Source organism: Sorex fumeus, unplaced genomic scaffold (assembly GCF_029834395.1).
Source record: "Sorex fumeus unplaced genomic scaffold, SorFum_2.1 ptg000098l, whole genome shotgun sequence".
Classification (NCBI taxonomy): domain Eukaryota; kingdom Metazoa; phylum Chordata; class Mammalia; order Eulipotyphla; family Soricidae; genus Sorex; species Sorex fumeus.
The window spans coordinates 53,315,976-53,331,764 of NW_026606155.1; positions in this window are offsets into that span (position 1 = coordinate 53,315,976).

Sequence of the window (15,789 nt, forward strand, 5' to 3'; positions counted from 1 at the left end):
TAACATGTCAATAATAATGTGACCCATGTTAGGGCATACATTTGCACAGGGTATATGTCCCCAAAAAAGCATCATTTCTGTTACAAGAACTCTGAGACAATGGAATCTTGCTGTTGTGTGTTAAACAAGACCACTGGAGGAGCAACTTCTCAAGAAGATCCTATAGACAGTCCCTTTGTGCTCAAGTTTAACAACAAAGATTTTGATGGGCCTAAGCTTGCCAGGGTTAGTTCTTTCCTAGTTTCTTCTTGAAAGAGGTAACAGTGGTCACTTTTATAATAGTCTATATAGAGGAAAGTTGTGAAGGTATAAACTAGAAAATTTTCCACAACTAAAATTATTTTATCTATAAATGAAATGTTTATTGAGTACTCAAAGAATTAACAGGAACAGATGAGGAAAATCCTGGGCACTTTAGTGTTAATGGATTTAGTAACATTGTACATCAGTACCATCAACATTAACACTATTGTAACCATTTTACCAAAATAACAGTAACACTTTATTGAAGGAATAAAGTGCAAGTCAACAGTAAAGAGAAAATTCTAACAATTCTCAGAGACAAGAAAGCATTAAGAATGAGAATGAGATTCTTATCACACTTGGAAATAACACAAAAAACTTGATGGCAGTGTAGAAATGACTTCATAATTCTGAGAACAACCTGACAGTTTATAAACAAACTAGAATAAGCAATAGAGTATGTATTCAAAATGTTTAGCTTTGAAGTGCCACTTAATAAGAAGCATCAGGATAATTTGATTCAACAAATAAAGTCATTTTTGAAAAAGGAAAATACTCAGAATTTTGCATGCTACTCTTTTATGCTAATATTACAACATAAAATGATATGCTGTAATATGCTAATAATTTGGAATATTGGATAAATAAAATACAATATTCATGGAAAGCTGAGCAAATATGAGACAGCTCAACTACTACACATAATAAAATAAAACAAAAAAAAGTAATGCCATTTGTTTCACTGTTGAATGTCTGCAACATGTTACCATTATAACAGTTGACAATTATGATAACTGATTTAGCCAACATTGTGAGAATCTGTAAGAAAAAAGTAGGATAGCAAGTCAAAAAAAGCTAAGCAACTATCAAATGAAAATAAAATTAATAAATATTTAAACATATAAATTAAGAAATATCAGTAGATATGTAATGAAGGCAAAAAAATCATTTGAATCTCTAATGGGAATAATTGATATATTAAATAATATACGTACACATATACTTCTATTTCCATCAATTTTCATTATTTGACCTTCAAATTTTGTGCGTAATTTCATATAATAAATAAAATTTTATTTAAAATAACAAATATAAAGTTCCCCTCCCCCAAATCAAGGAACTGAATTGTTTCCTGAGATTTAAGGTAAAGGCCCTCCCGTTGATCGTCGATTTGCTCGAGTGGGCCCAGTAACGTCTCCATTGGAGACTTTGTTGTTACTGTGTCTGGCATATCGAATACTCTCGGTAGCTTGCCGGGCTCTCCGAGAGGGGCGGAGGAATCGAACTCGGGTTGGCCATGTTGGCCGCTTGTAAGGCGAACGCCCTACCTGCTGTGCTATCACTCCAGCCCTAAAGCCTGGCATTCAAAATACAGTGAGATTTAAAATACAGTGAATTTCAGATTTTGTGGTGAGAAGAGGGCCATACCCAGAGATGCTCAGAGCTGACTTTTGACTCTGTGTTCAGGGATCATTCCTGGCTAGCCAGAGGGAACATATGAGATGCTATCAATCAAACTCTGGTCAGGCGTGAGCAATTCAAGTTCCCTACCTGTTGTTCTCCCACTGTGGCTCTCAGAAGATACTTTAAAAATGTCTTTGTGTTAATAACTGACTTCTTCAGATCCTGTTGTTAGGATCTAAAAGAAAGCATGAAATATCTCCAAAGTGAATAAGAATTTATAAAGTGAATAAGAATTTATAAATGAATAAGAATTTATAAAGGCATAGTATTAAAAATGTTTAAGTCAACAATGCTTTATGAGCAAAATATATAACACATATGATTAGAACTTTTTAGATAGAAATAACATTAAAGGAACTCTAAAAGGAACTTTAAAAAGCATAAAATTTACAGTTTTCAAAGAACAGTAACATCTGTTATTTTACTATTTAAAATGCTTTTTAAATATGAAGGAAAAATGATATGAAAATGTGGCAATATTTCAAGTGAATAGAGCCAAATAGAATGAGATTCTTTTGATTCAATTATATCTGCACTTCAAAGGATAGGATAAATTTTGCGGTAATTTATATATCCAATTTAAAAAAAAACATATTCAGAAACTTGCGTGGAAAATAAATATTAATTAGGAAAAATTGAAAGCCTACTGATGCTGTATTAATCTATTTACTTTCCTTATTATTGGAATCTTGTATTATTTCCTGCACATATACCAAGGTTTTCAATAAAATTTCCTTCCAGTCTCTTCTTCAAAAATGTTTTGTGGTTTCTCCTTTAAAGAAAAAGATATTAAACTCTCAGTTCTAACATTTGGGGAATTCTTTGTCATTTGATTTCTGTCATCCTCTACAGGTTTAATTTGCATATGTTAAACTAATGAGACATTTCTTCTCCTAAATGAACTTTAACCAAATAACTGGACTGGAAAGAAATTCTTCCTTCTCAATTTCCCACTAAGTCTCTGCCCTAAAATTCAGAAAGCACATTGCACACAGGCCCAATTGAGAACATCATGCTATACAGCAACATGCAAATGAAACTCCTCTCAGGATTTTACTTTCCTGCACTCAGTGAACCAAGTGAAGGACAACAATGAAAATTTAATGTAGAGCCTGTCACTGATACATCAGAGAAATCCATATTTTTCTTCTTCAAAGACTCAAAGATGTGTTTTGAGACCAGAAAAACATCATTTATAAAAAAAAATTAACATTTCTAGTCACAATATTAAAGAGGAAGAAAAATCTTGCCTGACTGCATTTCAATAGTGACCTGAGTGGTATGTAAGCAAGAGCAGAGCTGGTAGCAGCAGAGAATTAAGGAGTGGCCAGTGTGGGGAAGAGCCTAATGGATCAAAATGGACCTTAGATTCCTTTATATATAGTGTTGGATGTTTCCTGCATGGCCTTTGTAACCTTGGTTGATCTATCTGATGAATCTGCGGCTAAGAGACTCTCTCTAACCAGTTCCGTCCATAGAGTCAATCACTTTCCCTTAAGTACTGTTTTAAAATTTTGCTTGACACTGTTCCAGCATTCCAAACAGTGTTTGCCTTGAGCGGCTGTGGATATGGGTATAACCTCTAATCAAATGCATACCCTTTCTGCAGAATTTTCAATGCAGTGGGAATCCTGGGTCAGCCTGTAATCCTGCCATCTTTATGGTTGCCTCTCCAGAATAGAACTATAATTCCACTTATAAGTAGTCTAGAGGAGCAAAGAAATAAATATAAATGATAAAAACACATTACATAAAGTCTATCATCATTTAAGTGATGAATAAGATTAATTAAATTCTACACCTAGTTTACCTTGTCACAAAGTTCAAATGTCGCTAGATTAATAGATAAATGTTATATAAATAAGAGTCATCAGCAAGCTGTAATCTTCACTAAAATGCTAACAATATTTTAAAATACATGATCAATATTGCAATTAAATAGAAAAATAAAATAATCGTACTTGTGAACCAATAGCCAATACATGGCATTTTAAAACCATGACACATGGCATAGGAACTCAGAGAAAGCAATTGTGTCAAAATTATAGAAACAGGCTTCACTAAGATGTGCTGTTGAATTATAATTATCATTTTAAGAGCATTTTGTGTCCAAACATAGGTTCTATCACAATCATATGTATCCAGGCACAAATTATAAATTTTAAAAGGTTTTCATACCAATCATTTATATCTGAGTTTTACAAAATTAGCTGCTTACCGAGAGATTTTTGGATATCAACATGTATATGTGATGTTTCTCAAAACTTCTTAATGAGTTAGTTTATTTTATGTTACTTCACAAGTAAAACCAAATAGGAACAAAAGTTGAACATGGGCAGATGGTGTGAGTTCAGAGTCTAAAGTTGTGGAGAAAGATTTCTTGAATTAATCAAGTTGTCAAAGATATGAAAAAGTTTCATTTACTTTCAACTCTGAGCTCATCCTCCGAGGGTACTAACTCAAGACTGTGACCTTTTGGCTAAGATTTATTTTTGATTTGCCTTTTGTCTTCCTTCAAATATTAGTTATTATTCATGTGAAATAGGATTAGTTGGGAGTGATATAATATTTTACAATATTGGCTGGTATTAATACTTCTGACTAATATTTGTTACTTCAGGTATTAACCAAATTTCAATATGCAATAAATTTGTGTTACTTAAAATGTTTTTATATGAAATATTAATCTGTTGATCTCAGGATCAACCAAATATATTAGGTGAAAATGCTACTGCTCCATCATATTTATTTTCAAAAGGTGGTTTATTATTAAATATTAATTCAGGAATAATCAAAATGATCAAAATGACAGCCTTCTACTCAACTTTCCAGTAAAGTAAATCCATTTTTCATATTTAGAAACAATTTCTTTGGAGTCAGGATCAATGACGAAGATTTGGTGAGAGTACCTCATTTATTTCCCACCTGCTATTGTAGGAAAGGACATTTGATTACTAATCTTGCAATTTCTATCACTATAGATGTCTCTGCTAGAGACTATAGGAAAAGTCAACTCTACAAAAAATCCTGTGTTGATGTAAAGACATATACAATTGCTCTCAATATATTTGATGTATCCACTGTTGAAAAAGATCTTGTCCCAGAATTTGAAAATTGCATGACCAGGTAATTCTTCTCCTCCATATACTTTGGCTCCAAAGGTGATCTAAGCGTATCTCTCACACACTCCAACCCCCCTTTAACCATTGCATTTCCTATCCAGCTACTCTAAATATAACATATAAGTGATATCATCCTGTGTTTGACATTCTTTTGGCTTACTTCAATACTTCTCACTTACTTCATTTAATATGTTATCTTCCAGTTCTATCCATGTTGCAGAAAATTGCATGATTTTATTTTTCCTTAGAACTGCACAGTATTCAATATTATTTCATAGTATTCCATATCTCACATCTTGATGATCTACTGATCTGTTGTTGGACTAGGTTTATTCCAAATCTTAGCTATTTGACTGAGTGCTGCAATGAACAGTGGTGTTGTGCAGGCATCCTTTTGAATGGATGTCCTGGGGATGTATACTCAAAAGTGGAATTGCCAGGACAAAGCAGTTCAATTTTAAGTTTACTGAGAACCCACCATACTGTTTTACATAGGGGTTGAAGTTGGATCAGACTACAGTGGAAGAGAGTTCCTTTTTCACCACATCCCTCCCAATACAGATTGTTTTCATATTTTTAATATGTACCATTATCACTGGTGTGGGATTGTAACTCATTGTCATCTTGGTTTGGATTTCCCTAGTAAGAAGTGATAGTGAGCATTTTTTTCATATGCTTGTTTGCCATCTCTTAGGCTTCCTCAGAGAAGTTCCAGTTAATTTCCTCTTTCCTCTCCACATTTTTTGGTGTTTTTTTTTATTTTTTTTGGGGGGGGTGTTCCTGTTCTTTGTGAGTATTTTGTATTTCCTGGATACAAACCCTTTATCTGATACGTTAACCACAAATAAAGGGGAAAGGGAGAAGAGATGATGAGATGCAATGAAAATAGGGGTCCAGAAGACCCAGGTATGTCGGTGGTATTAAGAAACAACAAAACAAAATAACCAAACTGTAAAAACTCTATCTTACACGTGCATCAGGGAGGGATGTGAAGATGATGATGTGTTGTTGTCAGGCTCTCTGGGCAGCTCTCTCTCACCACCTGCGTTCCACTGTATCTGGACCCAATCGGAATGGCTCCTCCTTTGTGTTTTGCTTCTGTGGGTACTGCTGTGCTCTCTTCTGTCTGTCTCCCTATTTCTGACTCTGTCTCTGTAGTCTCTCCTCTGGCCTCTTCAGATCTCTTTCTCTGGAGCTCTTCTGCTTCCCTCTCTGGAGTCTTTAGCTCTGGATTCTAACTCTCTCCCCCTGGATTCTGACTCTGCCCCTGGATTCTGACTCTGGCCCTCTCCGCTCTTATACTCTTAGTTTATATAGCAATCACATAGGGTGATGACACAAGGGTGGGTTGAACATTAACAAATCAACAAAGAGAGGTAAAACCACTCCTCCAGGAGATTAACTCAAGGATAAAATCTCATCTAAAGAGATTACTCTGGAATACTAGGAGATCCGCTTAAGGGAGGGATCCCATTCAGGGTGTGTCACTTTCTTCTTTCCTCAGCTAGTACTCCACTTAAATAGTTGTAGTATATCTACTTCTAATATTTCTAGCAATGTCATTCTGTATGAATGAATGATAGTATAGTAAGAGATCACAATCACAAATCGTCGATTGCCTCGAGCAGGCGCCAGTAACGTCTCCTTCATCCTAGCCCTGAGATTATATTCAAGGCTCTTTAGGAGAATGAGACCCATCATTATTACTGGTATTTGGCATATTGGGTACGCCACAGGGAGTTTGCCAGATTTTGCCATGTGGGCAGGCTACATTCGATAGCCTGCCAGTTTGTCCAAAGTAGGAATGAGATAATAAGATGTCATAATAGGATGTCCCGCAGCCGCGAATGCGGCCGCACGGTTCCAGGAGCTAGTTTTTATAGTCTCTGAGTCTTGGCCATTGATGGGATTACACGGCGCCAGGGGGCCAGTTGGTGGGTGTGACCCCCGCCTACTGGAATTTGGAGGATCTGGGTGGAGGATGCTCAGCCCCGATCCGAATAGGCTTGGAGATCTCGGCTCCGGAACTCGCGTGACTTTGTCCCTCTGCCAGTACCTTCATGTGTACCTTCTGTTCTTCTTCCGGGAGCTGGTTTTTATAGTCTCTGAGTCTTGGCCGTTGATGGGATTACACGGTGCCAGGGGGACAGTAAGAGATATATCAACTTAAAGTCTGGTTCTTCCCAGGAACATCTTATCACAGTCCTCAGGCCAGGTTAATCTTCCTAACCCCATCAGGGTCCTAGTCTCATTGTTACTTTTGTATCATGGCAGCATTTGTCTATGATCATGCTCTCAATATATTGCTGAGTATTGTGGCGCTTTGGCCTGGCCCATTTCAAAGCCAAGGTAGCTCACAGCTTGCCCTGGGTCCATTCAGTCTCTCATTGGGACCCTGCATTTGGGGTGCTAGGAATTAAGGGCAACTGAGTCAAGAAAGCAGATGCCCAGGAGTAAATATTATTGGAGTCAATTAACTCCCAAGTTACAAAGCATAATATTAACTGTCTTCCTGTGTCCATACAGAAAGGACATTGCTTTAAGGTAAACTAAGTTCCCTGTGGCAAAACTGAAAAGACAAACCCATTGTTATCCTACACCAAACCACAGACTGAACACCACAATTATAAGACCCAGACATTAATAACCAAATTTTAAAGGTGCCTTTCAACTTGGCAGGATAGGACTATGGTTGGGAGGTAGGGCAAGGGTGGGGATAAGAGAGAATCTGGGAAAACTGTTGGAGGAAAGTTGACAATTGTGGTGGGATTGGTAATAGAACACTATGTAAAAAGCCCAACTTAGTTAACTTTGCAATTCATGTTGATTTAATAAAATAAAATTTTGAAGATAAAAAAACTGTACAGATAATTAACCACCAGTATTTATAACACTACACTCCTAATCTGAGAAATCAAATTGTAAAAGTTAGCATAGGAGTTTATAAATTCTAGCTTTGAAATTAGACCAAACTGGGTATATTAGGATTCTGATTTGACTTTCTATTGACATTTGCATAATACCTTGCCATTTTTCCATTTTCTTATTTGTCAGTACAATGAACAAATATATCCAATAAGTTTAGTTGAGAATTAATAAAATATATTTAAGTGCTAAATGTCATCAATTAAATAAATATCAATAAATATAATTTTTTTATTTTTAACATGTTACATTATATTCTATACTGTAGTGCAGAGCAGGAGGTAAGGTATTTGTGTTTCTTGCAGCTGGTCCTGGATAGGTTCCCCAGAATGCACAAGGTGCCCCAGGCACTTACAGTGGTCATTCCTGAACATAGGATGAGGAATAGCCATTGAGAACTACCAGATGTGGCCCAGTGCCCCTCTACATTTGCAGCTGTGTATACATGGTTATTTATTGATATAAATAAAATAATTTTCTTGGACTAGAAAAATAAAATTCTGTGATAATGTCTCCCTCCCTGATTAGATTTTCAGAAAACAGCACTCTATAGAGTTCTTCTGTAAAACTTTTATTCTCATGCCATTTAGGGTGATTGCTTCCTCATATTTTACCTTGACAGTATCAGAGTATCAATTGGATCTTCTCATAAAGATATTGTAGAGGAAACTCAAGAAACATTATGATTAGGAAGTAAAAAGGGAAGCCAAAAAATACTAACTTTAAAATGTTAGAAACAAGAAAAACTTGATAATTTTATGTTCTAAAGGAAAACTTTCTACTAAATGTTAAATTAAGAAAACAGGGGCTGGAGAGATAGCGCAGCGGGTAGGGCATTTGCCTTGCATGCGGCAGACCTGGGTTCGATTCCCAGCATCCCATATAGTTCCCTGAGCACCGCCAGGAGTAACTCCTGAGTGCAGAGCCAGGAGGAACCCCTGTGCATCGCCAGGTGTAATCAAGATAGAAAGGAAGAAAGAAAGAAAGAAAGAAAGAAAGAAAGAAAGAAAGAAAGAAAGAAAGAAAGAAAGAAAGAAAACAATATGGCAATTCTTGAAAAGGAATGTTGATTGCTTTATCAAATGTATGTAGCTACATAAATTTACCAGTTAAACTTTTTCTTCTTTTTTAGTTGAATCACCTTGAGAAAAACAGTTACAAGACTGTTCTTTATAGGATTTCATTCATACAATGTTTCAACATCCATACTACTCAGCTTGACTCTATGGAAGGCTCTCTCACCTCTCTCTCTCTCTCTCTCTCTCTCTCTCTCTCTCTAATTTGCTCTCTCTCTCCTTTTTGTCGTATGGTTTGCAATACAGATACTGAGAGGTTATCATGTTTATTCCTTTACCTACTTTCAGCATGCTGTTCTTATCCATAGAGTTCATTTCCAACTATCCTGCTATAATGGTCTCTTCTCTATTCCAACTGCCTTTTCCCCAAACACTTGAAGTGGGCTTTCACCATGGACCAATTTTTCTGGCACTTGTTTCTAATGTTCTGGGGTATTAGTCTTATTTTACATCGCACAAATGAGTGCAAACATTCTATGTCTGTCACTGTCCTTCTGACTCATTTCATTCAGCATAATACTATACTCATCCATCCATTTGTAAGAGATTTTCATGACTTCTTTTTCATAACAGCTGCATTGTATTCCACTGTATAGATGAACCACAGTTTCTTCAAACAGACATCTGTTCTCAGCACTCAGGTTGTTTCTAGATTCTGGCTATTGTGAATAATCCTGTAATAATCATAGAACTACATATGGCATTTCTGCTCTGTGTTTTGGAATATACCCCAATATACCTTGGGGTATATTCCCAGAAGTGGTGTTATAAGGTCATATGAGAACTCAATTTCTATCTTTATGAGGAATGCCCATATTGTTTCCAGAAAGGCTGGAACAGATGCATTGCACAAACAATGAATGAGATTCCCTTTCTCCCCACATCTGTGCCAACACTACTTGATCTCATTGTTTTGGACATGTTCCAGTCTCTGTGGTGTGAGATGAAGTCTACTTGTTTTGATTTGCTTCTCCCTAATGATTAGCGATGTAGAACATTTTTTCTACATGTCTTTTGGCCATTATATCTTGGACATAATATCTTGCATCACTTGATCACTTGGCATCCTGTTACTCATTGATTTTCTCGAGCGGGTGCCCTTAACATCTCCATTCATCCCTGTAGCGTGCTAGTGTAGTCCAATGGTGTCTGCTCATTCTAGAAACACAAACAGCCTCAAACCGATTGTTCAGAGTCTTTACAAAGAATCTGAGCATCTCGTAGGTGGGAGCCCAAGCGATCTTTTGACGTCCTGTGGAGTCCAGTAGGTAACAGCTCTAGTCCAGTGGTCATCTCCAAATCTCATTATGTGTCCAGCCCATCTGATTTCCGATGCCTTGGCAAATGAGACAGTATCTTTGATTCTTAACCGTCGATGGAGGTCAGAACTCCGGATTCTTTTAGTCATTGGAGTGAAGCATGATACTCCAAGAATAGTTCTTTTGATTTCTTGTTGGGAGACCCAAATAGTGTTACCATCCTGTTTTCGTAGGGCCCAGGTTTCTGAGACATATGTTAATGGAGGAAGAATAGTGGAATTGAAGAGATGTGCCCGGAACAAGAGGTTCTTCATCCTCTTAGCTATTTCTCCAATGCTCTTGAAGGCATTCCAAGCTGCTCTGTTCCTCCTGCTCAACTCAGGTGCCAGGTCATACATTATTCTGACTTCTCGACCAAGGTACACATAACTATTGCATTTGAAGATGGTCATTACGTTGAGAGCAAATGGAACATCAGGAACGAGACTGTTCCTCATAAACATTGCCTTCATGAGATTCATAGGGCTTCGATGACTGCTTCTGTCTCAACAGCATCAAAGGCCTTCTTTATATCAATAAACGTTAGACAGAGTGGCATCTTGAACTCCTGAGAAACCTCAATGAACTTGGTTATTGTGTGGATATGGTTAATTGTGCTCAATCCTTTTTGGAACCCAGCTTGCTCACACGGTTGTCCTTCTTCTAGTGTTCTGCTAATACTATTCAGGATGACTCAAGTGAACAACTTGTAGACGACAGACAGCAGGCAGATCTGGTGATAGTTGCCAATGTACCTTCTTGTACAGTAGTAGAGTCCTGCTGGTTTTCCATTAGGATGGAACCTTGCATTCATACAGGTAGCATGTGAAGAGCCAAGCCAGTGTGTTTATGAGTACTGATGGCAGATTCTTCAGGTGTTCGGGTCTGACCTTGTCTGGGCCAGGTGCTGTTCACTTCTTTACCAACGAAATGGTGTGTCAGATTTCTGAAGGGAGAATGTTGGGAACGACATATCCATCCTGCAGTATTTGGTATGTGGGCAGGTGGACGTGGCTATGAACAAGATCTGAGTAAAAGAGATTCGTGTAGAAGTCATGGAAAACCTTCTCCAATGCACTTCTGGAAGATGTGATAAATCCATTAGGACATTGGAGGGAAGTCATCTTGGTCTTGTAGTTGGTGAAGAACAGGTGGGTGTTGCGAATGCTTTTCCCAGCTTTTGCCGCATCTACAAGCACTGCTGCTCTTCTCTCTTTGAGGTCTTTCCTGATCACTTCTCTGCACTGCTTTGCAAGCTCTTGCATATTGACTCCTTTTCAATATCTTATATATTGACCCTTTATCAGATTTGTATTGAGTAAATATTTTTTTCCCAATCTAAGGGCTGGAGCGATAGCACAGCAGGTAGGGCGTTAGCCTTGCACGCAGCCAACATGGCCAACCCGAGTTCAATTCCTCCTCCCCTCTTGGAGAGCCCGGGAAGCTACTGAGAGTATTGAGCCCGCATGTTAGAGCTTGGCAAGCTACCCGTGATGTATTCAATATGCCAAACACAGTAACTTGAAGTCTCATGATGGAGACATTACTGGGCCTGCTCGAGCAAACCGATGAACAACGGGAGGGCCGTGACCGTGATGGGCTGTCTTTGTATCTTGGTCACTGTTTCTTTGGAGGTGCAGAGCTTCTTAGTTTAATGTAGCTCCATTTGTTTATTGTTACTTCCACTTGCTTGTCCAGTTGTATTTCATCTTTGAAGATGCCTCTAGCTACAATATCATAATGGGTTCTACCCACACTTTCCTCCGTGTATCTACGGATTCAAGGTTTTGTTCCATTTTGATCTGTCTTTTGTGCCTGGCACCAGAAAGTGGTCTGAGTTTTTTTTTTCTTTAACATTTAGCTGTCCAGTTTTCCCAGCAGTACTTGTTTAAGAGGCTTTCCTTGCTCCACTTCATATTTCTTGAAGAGGAATCCTTTATCAAAGACTAGGTGATCATATGTTTAAGGGTCATTGTCAATATATTTCACTCTGTTCCACTAGTCTGTAGGTCTGTCTTGATTCCAATACCTTGCTGTTTTAATTACTACCACTGTGTACTATAGTTTGAATTTGGAAAATGTGATGCCTCCCATTTTCTTTTTCCCAAGAATTGCTTTAGGTATTGTTCTATCTGAATTTCAGAAGTGTTTGATGTATTTCTTTGAAAATGTTGTGGGTACCCCTATAGGGACTGCATTGACTTTGGGATTATTGCCACTTTGACAATGTTAATATGCCCATTTCATGAGAGTGGATGTGTTTCCATTTTCTCATGTCCTCTTTTATTCTTTGAAGTAGTATTTTGTAGTTTTCTTTGTGTAAGTCCTTCATCTTTTTAGTTAAGCTTATTCTAAGGAACTTGATTTTCTGAGACATGATTGTGAATGGAATTGTTTTCCTAATATATCTCTCTTCTCTTTCATTATACGTATACAGGAAAGCCATGGACTTTGGGATAATAACTTTTTTAAACCTGTCACTTTACTCTACAAATTTTTTGTTTCTAGAAGCTTCTTAGATAGATTCTTGGGGCTTTTCTAATCGTAGTTATCATATCTGCAAATTGTAAAAGCTTGACTTCTTCCTTTCCTATCTGCATGCCTTTGATATATATTTTTTTCATGTCTAACCACTTTCAGTACTGTGTTGAATAGGAATGGTGAGAGTGGCCAACCTTGTCTAGTGCCTGATATTAGGGGAAAGTCTTTAGTTTTATTCCCTATTGAGAATAATGCTTGCTTTTGGCTTGTGGTAGATGGTGTTGACTATATTGAGGAGGTTTCTTTTAATTCCCATTTTGTTGAGAATTTTTATCATGAATGGGTGCTGAATCTTGTCAAATGTTTTTTCTGCATTTATTGATAGGTTTATATGGTTTTTATCTTTTATTTTATTTGTATGGCATATTATGTTGATTGACTTGCAAATGTTAAACCATCCCTGCTTCCCTGGGATGGATACTACTTGGTCATAGTGTATGATCTTTTTGATGAGTTGTTAGATTTTATTTGCTAGTACTTTGTTGAAGATCTTTGTATCTGTGTTGATCAGGGATCTTTGTCTGTAATTTTCCTTTTTTGTGTGTGGTGTCTCTATCTACATTGGGTATTGGGGTGATATTTGCCTCATAGAACCTGTTTGGAAGTATTTCTATTTCTTCAATTTTCTGAAAAAGATTGGCTGTAGGTCCCTTTTAGAGGTTTGAAAGAATTAACTAATGAATCCACCTGGGCCTGGACTTCTGTTTTGGGGAAGACTTTTGATTACCATTTCAATTTCCTCAATGGTGGTAAATCTGTTCAGATCTTCTAAATTTTCTTGGTTCAGCATCATGAGATTATAGAAATCCAGGAATTTATCTATTGCCTTAAGGTTCTCTTGTTTGTGCTATAAAGATTTTCAAAGTAATCTGATGATCCTATGGATTTCTGTGGTTTCTGTTGTGATGTCCCCCTTTATATTTCTGATCCTCTCTCTCTGTGTTTCTTTGTAAGTGTTGCTAGTAGTCTGTTAGTCTTGTTTAATTTCTCAAAGAACCAGCTTTGGGGTTTTGATATTTTTTTAATTCCATCTCCTTGATTTCTGTTCTAAGTTTTAGTATTTTCTTTCTCCTGTCTGGTTTGGGCTCCTTTTGTTGGTGATTTTCCAAGATCTTAAGCTATAAGGCTAAATTACTTATGTGAGCCCTTTTCCTTTCTGATGACTACTTGTAGAGTTATAAACTTTCCTCTTAATACTGTTTTTTGCTGTGTCACATAAGTTATGATAGCTCATTCTAATTTGTTTCCAGGAATTTTTTTGTTTCCTCTTTAAGTCACTGATTGGACAATAGTGAGATGTTTAATTTCCAGGTGCTTGACATGATTCTTCCTTTCTGTGTATGATTCACTTCTATATCAGTGCATCATAATCTGAAAAGATAGTTGACACTATTTCTTTTCTCTTAATTTTATGGAGGCATGTTTTGAGGTTCAGCATGTGGCCCATCTTGGAAAAAGCCCCATGTACACAGGAGAAGAATCTGCACTGTGCTTTGGGGGATCAAAAGTTATATATATATATATATATATATATATATATATATATATATACACACACACACACACACACACACACACACACGGGGTGGAGCAATAGCACAGTGGGTAGGGCGTTTGCCTTGCATGTGGCCAACATGGCTGACCCGATTTTGATTCCTCTGCCCCTCTTGGAGAGCCCAGCAAGCTACCGAGAGTATTTTTCCCGCACTGCAAAGCCTGGCAAGCTACCCTTGATGTATTCATTATGCCAAACACGGTAACAAGTGTCACAATGGAGACATTACTGGGCCCACCTGAGCAAATCAATGAACAACAAGAGGACAGTGACAGTGATATATACACAGACAAATATATATAAATAAATATATAAAAGTATATATTTATATTATATTTATATAAAATTATATATATATATATATACATATATACTAACCCCCTCTTCCATTTTTACCCTCAAATTAACTATTTAATTTCTGAGCTTTTGTCTGGTTGACAAAGAAGTGACAAAGTGGTGCTGAAATCTCCAACTACTATTGTGCTACTATTAAATGTCTTCCCTCAAGTCTATTAGTTGTTTTAAGTATTTTGGTGGTCCCTAATTAGGTACATGTACATTTAGGAGTGTGAGTTCTTCCTGATATACATATCCCTTCATGATTAATAAATAACCTCCACTGTCACTTCTTATCTTTTTCAGCCTGAATTCTATGTGGTCTAAAAAGGCCATCCTGGCTTTTTTGAGGATTTTGTTTGCTTGTAGAATGGTTTTCCAGTCTTTGACTTTGAGTTTGTTGTGTTATGACTGATTAGATATGTTTATTGGAGGCATCTATATTGAGTTCAATTTTCTAATCCATCTAGCTACTCTGTTGTGTCTTAATTGCTGCATTTAATCCACTGACATTGAGGGAGATTATTGTTATGGCGTTTTGTCCCATCTTTCTGCAGAAGTTTGGTGAATTTTAGGGGGTTCTCCCTGTAGGAATGGTTTTAAGTCTTCAAAGATCCTGAGTTGTTTACCTGTGAAGCTGTGTATTGTTCTTTCAAATATAAATGAAACTCTAGATGGCTAAAATATTCTTGGTGAGGTGTTCCTGTCATTGAGTTTTTCACCATGTCCCTCTATTTTCTTCAGGTCCAGAGGTTTTCTTCTGATAAGTTTGCTGTAAATTTCCCTCATACTTTCTCTCTACTGTTGGGCATTATGGTTTGCAATATAGATACTGAGAGGCTATCACATTTGTTCCTTTATCTACTTTCAGTACACATCTCCCATCCTAAATGATCCCTCCAGCTACCATTGACTTAGTGATCCCTTCTGTATTCCAGCTGCCTTCTCCCAAAGCTCATGAGGCACACTACCAACCATGGAGCAATATTTCTGGCCCTGTCTCTACTGTCCTTGGGTGTAAGTCTTGTATTTTGTTATTTTATATTCCACAATTGAGTCTCTGCTATAAATATTAAGGATGCTCCTTTATAAGTAATTTTCTTCTTTGATCTTGCCACTTTCAGTATTCTATCTCTATCTGTGGTTTTCCTCATTCTGATATGTATGTATCTTGAAGTATTTTTGTTTGGATTTTTTTTAGCTGGTACGATTAGGGCCTCCTGAACCTG